We start from the raw sequence: 18,275 nt of genomic DNA, 5'->3' as shown, positions 1-18,275 counted from the left end.
CACTTTTCCTCAATGAGTCCAATACAGCCAACTGTTCACCTAACTTTGCTATAGATGACTATTTATTTGCTGAATTCTGGCTGAAAACCATGTCTTGCAATTAGGAGCCATTCTATAATATTGACCTTGAATCCACATGAGTAAAATGCACAGAAATTCTCCACTGTGCTTGTCATCTCTCTTCCAGAACAATCCTCCTCTCTGTATCCTTCTCTTTGGTTTCAGTTACATTAGCTAATGTTTATTGAATGCTTACTGTGCATTGGTACTACTCTTAGTGCTTTATATGTGTTGATTTAATGCTCACAACAACCCTAGGAGTGACTACTATTATTAAACTCACTTTTCAGATGAGGAAACTAAAAATCAGAGAGGTTAAGTATTTTTTTCCAATGTCACACTGCTCATGAGAGGTAGCGCCAGGATTTGAAGCTGAAACTTTTGTTCTAGACCTGAACTCTTTAAGCTGTCCAGAGAACATCTGAGTTAGCAATGACCTCAGACCAGACCCCAGGCCTTGCTTCTGCCAGTCCAGGGTTCTTTACATGCCTCTATATCTTCCCTCTTGACCTGGCTTCCCCGTCCCCTTGCCTGGGGCTGCCACGTTTGCCGATGGCTGCATTCGTCACCGGTTCTTGGTCATGGTCATTGTGGCACGTTGGCTAAGCATGCAGTCTAAGGCTCAAACCTCATTTTTCTGATCCATTCAGAGCTTTGCTGATCTTGCCTGACATTTGTTTCTTTTGGGTTCTCAGCCCCACGCAGCCAGACAAACGGCCTCTGCACTTGTGAGCCCACAGCCATAGCTGCTCAACCAGCTCAGGGCTCTGGGTTAATGGAGAGGGCATGCGGGGTGGTGCAGAAGGGGCACTGACCTCCTGGGGACCCCAGAATACTCTCCCCAGGGTCTCCTAAAAGTCATTGATCTCAGCACTTTATATTTTTAAGGCAGTTTACTCTGAGATCCTAGAAGACCCATGAAGTCTACCTGTTATTTAAGGGCCCCAGCTGAGGGGATCAAGACTGGACCTTCATTGGGATGAAGGCAAGAAAACAGATTCTTGGGACCAGTCAAAGATATTTGTCCAAATGGCCGAAAGGTCGACATGTCAGACTTGATGTGTACTCTCCCGTTTTTAATGCCAGCAAAAATTCACCTACACACTCTCAATACTGTGGCTCCAACCAAACACATCTGCAGGGGGGCTGTTTCCCAAGGCCTGAGCCCCTGCTCCAGGGTGGGTCCCTCTCTGCACACAGGAGCATCCCGACTGGCACCAGTGACACCCTTCTGGGCGTGCAGGAAAACGCAGCTGAATGTTAAACAAACACCCGCTAATTACCCTGAGAATATTTATTGAGGTTTCTCACATTGCAATAAGAAATTATTGAAACATACATCACCTACCGCGCTGTTAATCATTGGTAAATATATTTTAAATACAGCAGTCCATTAGTATTTTAATTTAGCCTGTCTCCTGGAGAATATGTACCCGATCAGACAAATGTCCTGAGCTTCAGAGCCAAAGGAAAAATTTCCTCACCTAGTTAATCTTTATGCTCTTCTCTTAGGAGGAAATTCCGGCTGCACCAGCAGGAGAAATGTCCCGCTGGGGCCAGTATTGATGGCAAGTGTCCTTGAGGAGCTGGTGGGTGAGGCAGGGAGGCCCCAGATCTGGAGGGGAGGTGGAGTGGGCGGGGGACCAGGGCAGGGCGGGGAGTTAGGATTGCTGACGGCACAGTCACTGCCTTTCCAGTTTACTGAAACGCAACATTATACAGCTGAAAAAAAATACAAGTGATGTATTGAGCCTCAACAGACTTGCCCAGCATGGATGCTCTGCACAGAGTTGCTTCCTTCCTTCCCCGAAGCCTTCCTCCCTGTCCAGGGGGCCGGTTCCAACTTCATGCTTTACCTGTGCCTTTATCTCAGGTGAGGCCAGGTAGAAAGGGACAGACGCAGTGATGATGAACCGAGAGAGGTTTCTGACCAGCCTCTGCCTTGGTGACCACTGTATGGGTTTGTGGAATGCTGTCCCTGGGAGCTGCCTGTTCATTCCGCAGACACCCATCGTGCACCTACTCTGGGCCAAGTACTGCTCTGGGCCCTGGGGAGGTGGAGGGGAGGGAGCCAGGGAGAGAAGGTGCGGGCAGGCGTGTTCTAGAGAAGGGTGAGTGCTGGTAACACATAGCAGGGTGATGGGGCGGGGGTGACTATTGGGGTGGGGTGACAGGAAAATTCTGCTTTGGACTCAGAATCCATGTTTTGATCCCATAGGTGAGGGAGTAGGACAAATGATTATCTTTGACGTTTCAAAGCTGGAGTGGATAGTGGGCCACTCCCTGCATTCAGGAATTCAGGAAAGGGCAGGAGGGGTGATGACATAGTTTGGAATATGTTGAGTCAGAGCTGTATGTTGCACAGCTGTTTCAGGAGAAAGGCCTGTGCTGAAAATACTTTCCCCCTCATTTGCGGCAGACCCGTGTGATGCACTGAGCCGTGTCCCCTCCACACTGCGGATTTCAGCACGCAGAGGTGGACAGTTCCATGCCTGCGGCCAGTGTCCTGCATTGAGCATGTGCCTCTGTGTCTTTGCTGCTTGGGTTGGAGCTCTCGGCTGAGTGCAGGGGCAACCAGGAGGTGCACTTAACATCCCCAGGAAACCCTCAATCAAAAGGAGGGAGAGGTGGTGGATAAGTGCCCTGGGTTCCCCATTCTCCTGGTGGGGCAGTTCCAAAGGGCATTCTGTGTGGCCCCTCAGAGAGTCCCCAGCTGCCCCAGCTGCTCAGCGATGCACACGTGATTGGCTTTCTTCCCTACCCTCCCTAGGCCCTCATTCCTGCTTTCTCAGATAAACTTCTCAAACTCCCTGCACGTGAGTCTTTGTCTCAGGCTCTGCTTCTGAGGCCACACAAATTAGGATGGACTCTTCCGTCATGAAACATGCATGAGAATGTTCAGCACAACCCTGATCAAGGGCAGTGGCAGGTGTCCCAGGAAGAATGGGAGGCAGACAAGGGCTGAGACCAGAACCTGAGATGCACCAGTGCTTAACAGGCAGACCATGAGGGTAGAGCGCATTCTCCAAAAAGCACACCAATAAATGAATCACCCAAGGGCAAACACGAACAAATACTTAGAAGAAATCATCAGAAACCTTCTCATCTTCTTTCTTCCCCTGTGGGCTGTGAGGGCATAAACTGTTTCCAGAGGAGTTTTCACACCCCTGGCATAGCCCCCTCTAGGCCATTTTCTTCCTAGACCTTGTTGATTTGCAATCCAGTAGGATTTCTTGAAGCACGGTCTGTGTGGTATGAAATCCGCCTGTGATGCCACCCGGCTCAGGAGGTGTCCCTGACTCATGCCCAGTCAAAGGCACCTCTTCTTCCTGTCAGTTTCTATCTTTTAAAAATATAATTTTATTTTTAATTGGTATATAATAATTGTACATATTTATCAGGGATATGTTATATTTCAATACATGTGTACACTGCATAGTGATCATACCTGGGTAATTAGCAAATCCATCACTTCAAACATATATTATTTCTTTATGTTGGGAACCTTCAAATACCCTCTTCTAGCTACTGTCAGTTTCTATCTCAATCATCTCTCTCCACAATAATGCTGCATAGCAAACAGCCCTGAAACTCAGGGGCACACGCAGATTAGCATTTATTTCTTGCCCGTGCACCTGCAGGTTAGTGGGGGCAGCTCTGGTTCATAGATTTCCTTTTCAGGCTCAGGCTGGAAGGGCAATGGCTAAGTGAGGCACGTTCTTCTCGGAAAAGAGGTTGGACAGTCACAGAGAGGTGAGCAGAAATGTACAAGGTGTCATAAAGCCTCGACTCTGAATTCATAAACTGTCACTTCCATGCACACCTCATTGGATAAGTAAGACCTACGTCGAAGCCCCTGATACCAGGGTGCAAGGAAGCACATTCTTCTCCCGAGGAATGTGCACAGATGTGTGTAAATGAATACTTGCTAACCGTTAATCTCACATCAGGCCCTGTAGCACATGATCTATGCTTTCCTTGTGGAATTTGCAACTTTCTACCCTTCATTCTGTGCATGTCAATTACATACTTTATCTCCCAACCACACTGAATTTCTTCAGGGGAGAATCTATATACAACCACTCTCAGTGCCTCCCCATCAATTAACTTAGAAAAGGGATATTGCACATAGTAATGTGTGGTCAGATTCTGGGTATATTTTGAAGGTTGACCAAGTAGAATTTTCTGACAGATTGGATATGTACTATGTGAGGGGATGAGGGAGATGATGATGTTTTTGACCTGGGCAATTGAGAAAATTGAGTTGCCCTATACGTACATGGGGGAAATTGTAGGAGGAACTGATGCTCAGAAGATTGAAAGTCATTAATATCTATTTCATTGCTTCCAGAAGTGTGGGATGCTCAATATTTATGGGTGGTAGAGGAGATATTTAGGTGACATGCAGACCCGAGAACAGTTAACATTGAATCTGAGAGTTAGAAAGCTATTTATCTTTCAATTCTTTATCGACTCTTTTGATTAGTTAAAAACAGTCTCAGTTTGGTGCTAGCATGTCTTTAAACACTTGCTGAATTCCCTTTTTAGAAAAGAGAGATTATGCTGCAGGTTTAGAGAATTGGGCTGGCAGCAACATCAAGCTAGATTTAATGGCAGCATTTTCATTTCATTGTCTTTCTTTTTCTAGATAACTTCTCTGTAGGACTGTTGCTGCTGGTTCATTTACAGCCAAGATACACATTTCCTTTAAAAATGGATTTACTTATGCTAAAAAGGGAGTCCATTTACAGAGAAATGTTTACGTAAATTCATCCGTCTGTTTATTTAGGAAATATTTAGTGGGTGTCACCTATGTACCAGACACTGTTTTGGGTTCTGGGGGTACAGCAGTGAACAAAACAGAAGCTCAGGCTTTCATGGAACTTGATGATGTTAAGTTCTGTAGAAAAAGTGAAGCAGAAAAGGGGATTGGTGGTGGCAGGTGGCAGTTGCAATTTAAGTAGGGTGGTCAGGGAATGCCTAGTGGGGAAGGCAACATTTGGGAAAAGATGGCAGGGAGAAAAGATCAGATGCCACGCTGGTGTCTGAGAAAGAGAGAACAGCAAGGATGAAAGCTCTGTGGCTAGAACATGCCCGGCACAGGCAAAGAAATGCACAGAGCCCAGTGTATTTGGAATACAGGGAGCAAGGGAGAGGGTAGTAGAAGATGGTATCTGGGAGGTAATAAGGTGGCAGGATCACGCAGAGCCCCGTGGGACACTGTCAGGAATGTAGCTGCCACTCGGGTGGGATGGGAGCCACTGGAGGCATTTGAGCAGAGGAGTGGTGTCATCTGACTTATGGTTTAAAAGCATCACCGTGGTTGGGTTGAGAACAGACTCAAGGGAACAGGGGATGTATCAGGGATACCTGAGGGGAGGCAGTGGCAGAAATCCAGGTGAGAGATGATGGTGGCTTGGGCTTGGGGAACAGCAGGGTGTGCTCAGATTCTGCGTGTATCTTGAAGGTAGAGCAAGCAGAATTGACTGGCAGATTGGATATGTGCTATGTCAGAGAATAAGGGAGATGATGCTGCTGTGTTTTTTGTGTTTGTTTTTGTTTTGAGACAGAGTCTCACTCTGTCACCCTGGGTAGAGTGCAGTGGCATCATCATAGCTCACTGCAACCTTGAACTCCTGGGCTCAAGTGATCCTCCTGCCTCAGCCTCCTGAGTAACTGGAACTACAGCCGCACACTGCCATGCTGGGCTAATTTTTCTTATTTTTCATAGAGATGGGGTCTCACTATGTTGCTCAGGCTGGTCCGAAACTCCTGGCCTCAAGTGATCCTTCTGCCTTGTTCTCCCAAGGTGCTGGGATTACAGGAGTGAGTTATCATACGTGGCCATAGTGCTGTTTTTGACCTAGGCAGTTAAGAACTCTGAGTTGCCCTATGCAGAGATTGGGGAGATTGTGGGAGGAACAGGTGAGGGGCATGAGGAGTTCTGTTTGGTTGTGTTGACTTTGAGACGCCTGCTAGGCATGTTAGCTAATAAGGATGTGAAGCATGCTCTTGGATAATTATGGTGGGAGTTTGGAGGGTGGTCCTGACTTAAACACAGGAGTCCTCGGCACACAGACGGTGTTGGCCGAGTGGGTGAGAGACGGTGGAGGCTGCGGAGCTGGGTCTCCTCTTCCTGCCTGCCTGCGGCCAGCCCTGCATTTGCATCCGTTAGGTGGCTAAGATCCAGGTACGGGCAGGTTCAGATGGCACAAGGCCATTTTCTTAGTGATTCTGAGAAAACACCCCACTTTTTGTGTGGCTCCAGAAGGGTAAGGAAAGGTTGCTTTGAAAAATGTTCATTTCCGCAAAATCACTCTGCATAGCAAGCTTACATATTAAGCTTTTCTTATTGATCTGTCCTGTCGTTCTGACGCCTGAACTTTGCCTTTTTCTTTGCACAGTTCTTATTTCCACTGGGAAGCAGTTGTCTGAAACCTGAATTATATATGACAAAACATCCTGTTAGGGTTTTCTGAGGTTTCTGATGTTGGACAATTCAGGGCATTTGGTTTCCACATCAGAGGAGAAGATTTTCTTCCTGTTATTACCTTATTGCTGCAGACTAGGTCTCTGCTACTTCAGGGGCTGGGGCCAAAAACAGATGCTGAAGATATATAATGGTTTCTGCTACAAGATACGAAACTGGCTCAGCCTGAGAACTGTGAGGACAATTTGAAATAATGGTGATAACTACCATCAAACGGACACTTGTGCTTGCCAGGCTCTCTTTAGCAGTGGATGCTATTGGTGACCCACCAGGATTCCTTCCCTGGCTGTGCAATCACACACTGGCTGCTGTGGGTGTGGGCAGCTAACAGCTGACAGCTGCCACCTGGGCTGGATAGGATCCACCTCGGGGGATGGAATAGAAGCCACCTGTGCTGGCTAGAAATACCTCCTATGGGTGAATACCAAGCACCACCCTCCCGGCAGTAGGAAACACCAACCCCCCGATGAATAGGAAACACCTTCCCCTTGGTAGGTGAATAAGAAGCACCTTCCCCGGGTGAATAGGAAATACTTCCCCTCAGTGGGGGGAACAGGAAACACCACCCCCCTGGTGAATAAGAAGCACCTCCCTTCAGTGGGTGAATAGGAAACACCTGCCAACTGGGGACTAGAAAGGACCTCCCCTCAGTGGGTGACTAGGAAACACCTGTCCCCTGGTGATTAAGAAGCACCTCCCCTCAGTGGGGGAGTAGGAAACACCTGCTCCCTGGTTACTAGGACACACCTCCCCTCAGTGGGTGAGTAGGAAACACCTGCCCCCTGGTGACTAAGAAGCACCTCCCCTCAGTGGGAAAGTAGAAAACACCTGCCCTCTTGTGACTAGGAAGCACCTCCTATAAGTGGGCCAGTAGGAAACACCTGCCCCCTGGTGAATAGGAAGCACCTCCTCTCAGTGTGTTGGTAGCAGACACCTGTCCCCTCGTGACTAGGAAGCAGTTCCCCTCAGTGGGTGAGAAGAGAACACCTCCTCTCAGTGGGGGAGTAGGAAACACCTGCCCTGTGGTCACTAAGAAGCACCTCCCCTCAGTGTTTGAGTAGGAAACACCTGCCCCCTGGTGACTGAGAAGCACCTCTCCTCAGTGGGCGAAGGGGAATGACTTGCCCCCTGGTGACTAAGAAGCACCTCTCATAAGTGGGCAAATAGGAAACACCTGTCCCCTCTTGATTAAGAAGCACCTCCCCTCAGTGTGTTAGTAGGAGACACCTGTCCCCTGGTGACTAGGAAGCACCTCCCCTCAGTGGGTGAGTAGGAAACACCTGACCCTGGTGACTAAAAAGCCCCTCCCATAATGGGTGAATAGGAAACACCTGTCCCCTGGGGATTACGACGCACCTCCCTCACTGGGAGAGTAGGAAGCACCTGCCCCCTGGGACTAAGAAGCACCTCCCCTCAGTGGGCCCGTAGGAAACCCCTGCCCCCTGGTGAGTAGGAAGCAACTCTTCTCAGTGTGTTAGTAGGAGACACCTGTCCCCTGGTCACCAGGAAGCACTTCTTCTCAGTGGGCGAGTAGGAACCACCTGTCCCCTGGTGACTCAGAAGCACCTGCCCTCAGTGGGGGGTGTAGGAAACACCTGACCTGTGGTCACTAAGAAGCACCTCCCCTCAGTGGGTCTATAGGAAACACCTGCCCCCTGGTGACTAGGAAGCACTTCCCCTCAGTGGGTGAGTAGGAAACACCTGCCCCCTGGTGACTAGGAAGGACCTCTCCTAAGTGGGCAAGTAGGAATCACCTGCTCCATGGTGACTAGGAAGTAGCTCCTCTGTGTGGGTGAGTAGGAAACACCTGAACCTGGTGACTAGGAAGGACCTCCCCTCAGTGGGGGAGTAGGAAACACCTGCCCCCTGGTGACTCTGAAGCACCTCCCCTCAGTGGGCGAAGAGGCATCACCTGCCCACTGGTGATTAATAAGCCCCTCCCCTAAGTGGGTGACTAGGAAACACCTGTCCCCTGGTGATTAAGAAGCACCTCCCCTCAGTGGGGGAGTAGGAAACACTTGCCCCATGGTCACTAAGAAGCACCTCCCCTCAGTGGGGGAGTAGGAAACACCTGCCCCCTGGTGAGAAAGAAGCCCCTCCCCTAAGTGGGTGAATAGGAAACACCTGTGCCCTGGTGATTAAAAAGCACATTCCCTCACTGGGGGTGTATGAAACACCTGCCCCCTGGTTACTAGGAAGCACCTATCCTCAGTGGGCTAGTAGGAAACACCTGCCCCCTGGTGACTAAGAAGCACCTCCCCACAGTGGGTGAGTAGGAAACACCTGCCCCCTGGTTACTAGGAAGCACCTCCCCTCAGTGGATGAGTAGGAAACACCTGCTCCATGGTGACTAGGAAGCAGCTACCCTCAGTGGGTGAGTTGGAGACACCTGCCCTGTGCTAAGAAGCACCTCCCCTCAGTCGGAGAGTAGGAAACACCTGCCCTGTGGTCACTAAGAAGCACCTGCCCTCAGTGTGTGAGTAGGAAACACCTGCCCCCTGGTGACTCAGAAGCACCTCCCCTCAGTGGGTGAAGAGTAATTACCTGCCCCCTGGTGATTAAGACGCCCCTCCCCTAAGTGGGTGACTAGGAAGCACCTGTCCCCTGGTGATTAAGAAGCACCTCCCTCAGTGGGCCAGTAGGGATCACCTGCCCCCTGGTGACTAGGACGCACCTCCTCTCAGTGGGCGAGTAGGAAACACCTGTCCCCTGGTGACTCAGAAGCACCTCCCCTAAGTGGCTGAGTAGGAAACACCTGCCCCCTGGTGACTAAGAAGAACCTCCTCTAACTGGGTGAGTAGGAAACACCTGCCCTGTGGTCACTAAGAAGCACCTGCCCTTAGTGGGCCAATAGGAAATACCTGCCCCCTGGTGACTAAGAAGCCCCTCCCCTAAGTGAGTGAATAGGAAACACCTGTCCTCTGGGGATTACGAAGCACCTCCCTCAGTTGGGGAGTAGGAAACACCTGCCCCCTGGGACTAAGAAGCAACTCCTATAACTCGGCCAGTAGGAAACACCTGCCCCCGGGTTACTAGGATGCACCTCCCCTCAGTGGGCGAGTAGGAAACACCTGTCCCCTGGGGATTACGAAGCACCTTGCTCAATGGGGGACTCGGAAACCCCTGTCTCCTGGTGACTAGGAAGCACCTCCCCTCAGTGGGCGAATAGGAAACACCTGCCCTGTGGTCACTAAGAAGCACCTCCCCTCAGTGGGCCAATAGGAAACACCTGCCCCCTGGTGACTAAGAAGCACCTCTCCTAAGTGGGCGAATAGGAAACACCTGTCCCTTGGTGATTAAGAAGCACCTCCACTCAGTGGGCGAGTAGGAAACACCTGCTCCCTGGTGACTAAGAAGCACCTCCACTCAGTGTGTTAGTAGGAGACACCTGTCCCCTTGTGACTCAGAAGCACCTCCCCTCAGAGGGCCAATAGGAAACACCTGCCCCTGGTGACTAAGAAGCAGGTCCCTTCAGTGAGCGAGTAGGAAACACCTACCCGTGGTCACTAAGAAACACCCCCCTCAGTGGGGGAGTAGGAAACACCTGCCCCCTTGTGACAAGGAAGCTCCTCCCCTCAGTGTGTGAGTAGGAAACACCTGCCCCCTGGTGACATAAGAGGCACCTCCCCTCAGTGAGTGAATAGGAAACACCTGTCCCCTGGGGATTACGAAGCACCTCCCTCAGTGGGAGAGTAGGAAACACCTGCCCCCTGGTGACTAGGAAGCACATCACCTCAGTGGACGAGTAGGAAACCCCTGCCCCCTGGTGACTAAGAAGCACCTCCCCTAAGTGGGCGAATAGGAAACATCTGTGCCCTGGTGCATAACAAGCACCTCCCCTCAGTTGGTGAGTAGGAAACACCTGCCCCCTGGTGACATAAGAGGCACCTCCCCTCAGTGAGTGAATAGGAAACACCTGTCCCCTGGGGATTACGAAGCACCTCCCTCAGTGGGAGAGTAGGAAACACCTGCCCCCTGGTGACTAGGAAGCACATCACCTCAGTGGACGAGTAGGAAACCCCTGCCCCCTGGTGACTAAGAAGCACCTCCCCTAAGTGGGCGAATAGGAAACATCTGCGCCCTGGTGCATAACAAGCACCTCCCCTCAGTTGGTGAGTAGGAAACACCTGCCCCCTGGTGACTAAGAAGCACCTCCTGTCAGTGGGAGAGTAGGAAACCCCTGCCCCCTGGTGACAAAGAAGTACCTGTCCTCAGTGGGTGAGTAGGAAACACTTCCCCTTGGTGAACAGAAAGCACCTCCCCTGGCTCTGTGTTTGGTAGCAGGCAGTGACTGTCTGACCTAGGTGGGCCCTGCCTCTGTTTAAGAATAGCTTTGTGGTTGACTTCATGCTCCAGAGCTCCCTGTGGGATCAGGCTGAAGAGAGTTTTGGGTTGAGACCACTCTCTTGCCTTTTGTTCTTCCTTCTTCCTTTCTGCTTTGTCACTCCCCAACTCCTGAGAGCTCTGTCCACTTCAGAATCCCACCCCGGGCTGTTTCTAGGGAACTTGGCTTTTAAGCTAAGTGTTGGGTACGTTTTATATTATATAGTCCTCTCAGCAAGCCTCTGACATGGTAATATTCTTTTTCCTCTGCAGACGTGGGTGCAGACTCGGAAATATGAGTGACTGGCCTAGAGTCCCACACCTTAGAAGATACGAGAGCCAGCAGTCAGGTCCCGCATCTGCTCCAACGCACGTGCTCCTAACAGTGTGGTAGGTTGTTTTTCCATATCGCATATACTGTGAACCTCAAATGCCGTCTTCTTTTCTTTGCGGGTTCAAATGTGGATTTTTTTTTAAGCAGCGTTGACTGGAAGGCCAGGGACCAACTGTTTGTGGTGACCACGAGTGACGGATGATAGATACTTGGGCCCTTGGGGAGGGAAAAAGGTGATTATGTAATACATGCAGCTATGTTGTACTTATTCTGGCCAAAATACGTAGATATTGTTGGAAAATCTAAGAACCACTCCCACTGGGTTTTGGGATATAGTGAGAGATTCCCCTCTGCCACTTGTAAGTCATTTACATACTCGCTATCACCTGTGCTAGACTTGGTCTCAAGTGCCCTCTGTGCAGAGGTGTGCAATGTGTCGAGAGAACAACTGCCTGGTGTTCAGGAGACATAAATATTTGTCTAGGTCCTACCACTCATTAGCAAGGTTTCCTTTAGCAAGTTTTCAAACCACGTTAAATAAGAGTCACCTCATCTGTAAATTGGGGAACATGACTATTTCCCCAATTATAACATCATCAGTAGTGCTTGAAAAAGCACAAGTTGCCCTCTGAAAGAGAAAAATTATGATTGGTGGATTTTCTGGGTGAGGAGAGGGTCCAGGTTCCCTTGTGTAACTCTCAAAGGCTTCTGCCTCCTGGCAGAATCAGCTTGTGTTTCAAAACGGAGTGCTGCGTCGACACAGACCAGATGAGCTCTGATTAGTACGTATGTAAGGGCAAACCTCTGGGCCCCAAACCCTCGTGATGCCCCTACCGGATGTGAGAGGGTTGGCGACAAAGTAACCCATGCTTAGAAAGGATTTAAGTGTTTTTGATTGACGGCAAAGTCAATTTCAGCCAATCATGATGATGTCATCGTGCTTGTGAGAACATAAACATGATTCTCACTTGTCTTAAGCGAAGTAGAGAATGCATGGTCTCATTCCACTCGAGACTGCTGAGATTACAGTTGGAAAACAAATGATAATGATGAAGGCTTCCATTTATCGATCACTTCCATTGTGGCAGGCATTGAGCTAAGTGTTTTATGTGAATTATCTTCGTTAATTCTCACAGCATCATATGGTACATGACATAATATTTTTAATAATTATATAGATGAGGAGATTGGGGCTTACCCAGAACGTCACAATGAGTAAGTTAATGTCCTTACCAAGGACTAAAGGTCTTCTGGTCTGAGGGCCAAACGCTACTGTGGGTCATGAAATGAAGTTCAGGAGTCATGGTCAGATAGCAGAAAATGTCAGAGTGCACTGCAAGTGGTAAAGAATTGCTCTGTAAAACTTTTGTTCCAGTAACTCCTGTGTTGTGTGTGGGTGTGTATGTTCACACATGTGTTAGTGTGTATTGGGTTGTGATAGAGAATGAATTTTTTACTATAACTTACAGTTTTAAAAGTTTAAAAAAACACCATCTTACACTATACTTCTTTCTTGGGGTTTCTCACTTTAAGAGGGGCAAGACAACACAAAGCATGTCCAGAGGAGGATGACTAGGATGACAGGGGTATAGAAAAATGTGGCCGAACGGAGCAATGTGTCCAGCCCTGCACTCTCAAGAGGAAGCTTCCCTTAGGTTGCCATTCCCAGGCCTGACGATCATATTCAGCCTCCACCGCTGAGTGACTGAAGCTCTGGCGCAGGCAGTCTGGTGCCGTCAGACAGTCTAGGCGATGCTCAATGCAGGTGCTCTCTCAGGTGTTGGTCATGACCCATCAGGCATTGCTTAGGTCAGAGGAGAGGTATGAACGGGGGAAGGGCGACAGCACACGGCCAGGAGGGGAGAGGTAGCCTGGGTGTTTCATCGTGGACGCTCCCATGGGGCATCCTTGTTCTGCAGTTGGAGGGGTTTTATCTTTGTTGCCTCTGAGCTCCGCCGTGTATGAAACCTTGTTGACAATGTGACTTTCCCTTAACATTTGCCAGAAATTCATCCTCAACTTTCCAAGACCCTTTGCCTTGGAGAGCTGTGTTTTCTGACCTGATGTATATAAGATGCTGTACTATTATATGTCCCGGGACTATTTCAGAGGTGAGAGAAACACCTCTCTGAACTTGGGGGGTTTGGGGTGAAGAGGCAGATCTCCTAGACTTTGTATTCATCTTTGGCCTTCTGCAATGTAAACCCTAACCAAGTGATGCAATGGGAAGAAGCTTCAACTTGGGAATTAGACAGAATTGAAGCAGAACATGAGCAGAAACTTCGCCTTTTTGTTATTCCAGGATGCCTAATGCCTGGCACATTGGAGCGCCTCAATAAATGCAGGTGTACCTCATTTTATTGCACTTGGAAGGTATTGTGTTCTTCACAAATTGAAGGTTTGTGGCAACCCTGTGTCTAGCAAGTCTATTGGTACCATTTTTCCAATATCATGTGTCTTTGTGTCACAGTTTGGTAATTCTCATGATATTTCAAACTTTGTCATTATTATTATATTTATTATGGTGATCTGTATCAGTGATCTTGGATGTTACTATCGTAATTGTTTTGTGGTGCCACAAACTATGCCCATATAAGATGACGACCTTAATTGATGAAAGTTGTGTGTGGTCTGATTGCTCCATTGACCAGCTGTTACCCCATCTCCCTCCTTCTCCTCTGGTCTCTGCATTCCCTGAGACACAACAATATTGAGATTAGGTCAATAACCCTGCAGTGGCCTCTAAGTGTTCAAATTGCATGGACTCGAGTCCAAGAAAGAGTCTCATGTCTTTCATTTTAAATAAAAATCTAGAAATGATTAAGCTTAATGAGGAAGGCATGTCAAAAACTGAGAAAGGTTGAAAGCTAGGCCTCTTGCACCAAACAGTTAACCAAGTTGTGAATGCAATGGGAAAATTCTTGAAGAAAATTAAAGGTGCTGGGCAGGTGCAGTGGCTCACGCCTGTAATCCTAGCAATCTGGGAGGCCGAGGTGGGTGGATCGTTTGAGCTCAGGAGTTCGAGACCAGCATGAGCAAGAGCGAGACTCCGTCTCTACTAAAAATAGAAAGAGATTAGCTGAACAAATGAAAGTATATATAGAAAAAATTAGCCGGGCATGGTGGCGCATGCCTGTAGTCCCAGCTACTCAGGAGACTGAGACAGAAGGATTGCTTGAGCCCAGGAGTTTGAGGTTGCTGTGAGCTAGGCTGATGCCACAGCACTCTAGCCCGAGCAACTCTGTCTCAAAAAAAAAAAAAAAAATTAAAGGTGCTAGAACAAAGCTTGGATGATAACACATCTGTTTGCAGTATAGTTTACTTAGTATTTTAAGCACATTGTTGAGAACTACTGCTCAGAAAAAAAGATCCCTTTCAAAATATTACTGCTCATTGACAAGGCAACTGGTCACTCAAGAGCTCTGATGGAGATATGCAAGGAGATGAATGTTGTTTTCATGCCCATTAACACAACACCATTCTGCAGCCCATGGCTCAAGGAGTAATATCAACTTTCAAGTCTTTGTTATTTAAGATATACATTTCATAAGGTGATAGGGGCCACAGATAGTGATTCCTCTGCTGGATCTGGGCAAAGTAAATTGAAAACTTCCTGGAAAAGATTCATCCTAGATACCATTAAGAATATTCATGATTCATGGGAGGAAGTAAAACTATCAACATTAATAGGAGTTTGGAAGAAATTGATTCTAACCCTCCTGGATGACTTTGAGGGGTTCAAGACCTCAGTGGAGGAAGTAACTGCAGATGTGGTGGAAATAGCAAGAGAACTAGGATTGGAAGTGGAGCCTGAATATGCAACTGAATTGCTGCAATCTCATGACAAAACTTCAATAGGTGAGGAGTTGCTTCTTATGGATGAGCAAAGAAAGTGGTTTGTTGAGATGGAATCTACTCCTGGTGAAGATTATTGAAATGAAATGACAACGAAGGATTTAGACTATTCCATAAACTTAGTTGATAAAGCAATGGCAGGGTTTGAGCAGATTGGCTCTGATTTTGCAAGAAGTTCTTCTGTGGGTAAAATGCTATCAAACAGCATCACATGCTACAGAGACATCTTTTGTGAAAGGAAGAGTCAATCAGTGTGGCAAACTTCACTGTTGTCTTATTCTAAGACATTGCCACAGCCACCCCAACCTTCAGCAACCACCACCCTGCTCAGTCGGCAGCCATCAACATTGAGGCAAGACCCTCCGCTGGCAAAGAGATCACAGCTCGCTGAAGGCTCAGATGACTGTTAGCGTTGTTTAGTGATAAAATATTTTTTAAATAAGGTATGCACATTGTCTTTTTAGATACTATGCTATTGCACACTTAATAGACTACAGTATAGTGTAAACATAACATTTATATGCACTGGGAAACCAAAAAATTAGTGTGACTTGCTTTATCACTACATCCACTGTATCCAGGTGGTCTAGAACCAAACCCGCAATATCTCTGGGGTGTTTGTTGCATGAAGAGGTTTCCATATCTCTCTTTTGTATTAGCTACGTGCCCTTTGGCAAATTGCTTTACTTTTCTGCGCTTCAGTTTCCTGATCTGTAGAATGGGGATATGAATATTTATTCTGTAAGGTTGTTGGAAGAATCAGATGCAATGTTGTATCTAAAAGGACCTAGACACAAATCAGGCACTTAAATCTTTGCTTCTTTCTTTCTAAGGAAGTGATTTTTTGTCCTCCTCCCCTAGCGTTGTGAAGCCTGCATTTTACTGGAGTTCCTTCCTCATCCAAAGCCAGTGTTGCTTCTGAAACTGGAGTTTTACTTTTTGGGGCTATATCCTCTGACAAGGGACTAGAAGCAGGGACAGCTGCAAGCTCGTGACTTCCTCTCCAGGAGTTCCTAGTGGGGAGAGAACGCTATACTCCCTGGGCTTTGGCAGGCAGCCCTGGGCTGATGCATGCAGACAAGGAGTGGCCCTTTCAAAGCATTTAGCCAGGGAGACGGGCCACATCTTCCAACAAAGCTGGCACTGCCAGGAGGTTTCCAACTTTGTGCCACTTTTTTTTCAAACTATATCTTTATTTTTAACACATAAAACAAATATATTCTTAATATACGACCATCTAACAAATCATTAAAGTAAGAAGTTAATGACATCTCCCAATACTACACAGTAGGGGGGAAACAGCTCTTAATATTTTGGTGGATATAATGCCAAGCATTTTTCTATGAATACACTTACATATTATATATATAAAAACACATAATTTTAAATATGATCATTCTTATCTGTATCATGCTTTTTTCATTTAACATTTTCTCATGTTGGAATAAATGTACTTTGTTCTTTTTAAACATCTGCATAATATTCCATTATATCCTGTGTCCTTAATTTGCTTAACCAATTAATCATTATTTGAGTTATATCCAATTGTTTTGCTAATGATGAACACATTTGTCTGCTTAGGATATGCATGCTTTGAATCTCTCATGCAAGATAGATTTTTATGTCCTGAAAAATATTTGGATGTTGGAAACAGCAAAGAGTAATTTGGCATCAACTTTGTCATGATTCTTGCAAGAAATATTTATTCAGCACTGAATGTTCCAGACCCCATGCTGTGTTCTGTGGGTATAGAGAGGAGTTCAGGTTCATCAACACAGCCTTGTAATGTGGGTTTCATGTGATGAGGGCCCTAAGGGATGGGTGAGTAACCTTGCTCTGGGGTGGTTGGAAAGGAATTAGGGAAGGCTTTACAGAGGACATTTGATCTGAGCTTTAAGTAGTAGAAAAGGAAAAAGAAGGACATTTTAAATGTCAGAAATAGAGCTTACAAAGCCAGAGAGAGATGTCATAGCATGCTGTGTTTTGTACCTGGCAAATCATAGTTTGGGTCTGAAACAGAGATGGATGTTCTGTGTGTGGAGGAGAGAGGACCAGGCAGGAAGCTGCTCAAGGCAGCCAGGACCAGACTGCAAAGTCCATGCTGAGAAGTCTGACCTTGGAGGGAGGGAGAAGAATAAAGTGCTAACTGAGGTCATGAGCTTTTGGAGTCTAGCCGGGCTCCGATCCTCACCCCACCACTGCAAGACCTTGCCTGAGGACTGAAGAAGGTTCACTCTGGCCCTGCTCTGGCTGTGCTGCTTGCATGGGGTGAGGAGTCAGTGGGGCCAAGGAGTCATGCCCACCCAGAACCCGTGTTCACTTCTTCTGGACCATGCAACCTGTGATTCTTGTTCAAACATCCCCTAACCCAGAGGTGCCCAGCCTTTCTGGCACCAGGGACTGGTTTCATGGAAGACAATTTTTCCATAAACTGGGGTTGGGAAGAGTGGTTTTGAGGTGACTCCAGTGCATTACATTTATTGTGCACTTTATTTCTATTATTACATTGTAATATATACTGAAATATTTATACAACTCACCATAATGCAGAATCAGTAGGAGCCCTGAGCTTGTTTTCCTGCAACTAATGCCACCCCTGATCTGACAGGAGGCGGAGCTCAGGAGGCGATGCGAGCTATGGGGAATATCTATAAATACAGATGAAACACTGCTGTGCGGCTGTGTTCCTAACAGGCCACAGATGGGTACCGGTCTGTAGCCACAGGGGGGTGGGGACAGCAGCCCTAACTACTTTCAGGGTCTTGCATGAACCTTTTTGCAGAGTGCATGCCCTCAAGGATGCGCTGTGCTTCTGGTGTGCACATTCCCACTCTGAACAGTGTCCACAGGATGGCTGTTTGCAGGGGTGTGGGTGAAGCTCTGAAGTGCAGGCTCAGCTGTCCACATGTATGTGGTGAGGCCCCTCCATGGGAGAGGGAGCCAAGATGGAGAGAGAAGGGAGTGGGCTGTGGGCTCCAGGCCTCCGGTTGCCTGGGGCCCTGTAAGTGTCCTGGAAGACCTGATACCCAACCTGCCTGCTTCTTCACCTCCTTGTCTGTACAGTGGGACTCAAAATACACCCACATCATAGGTATTTGGTGGAGATTAAGATACCAGATGTAAAACACCTGCCTAGCATTCACTAGGTGCTCAATAAAGGCTTACTGTGGGCAACAGGGTTCTCAAGGGGGCTTTGCGGCTGGGGACAGCATG

This window comes from Lemur catta, chromosome 2, assembly GCF_020740605.2.
Source record: "Lemur catta isolate mLemCat1 chromosome 2, mLemCat1.pri, whole genome shotgun sequence".
Classification (NCBI taxonomy): domain Eukaryota; kingdom Metazoa; phylum Chordata; class Mammalia; order Primates; family Lemuridae; genus Lemur; species Lemur catta.
The sequence above is the reverse complement of the archived record's forward strand: the minus strand, read 5'-3'. Positions refer to the sequence as shown.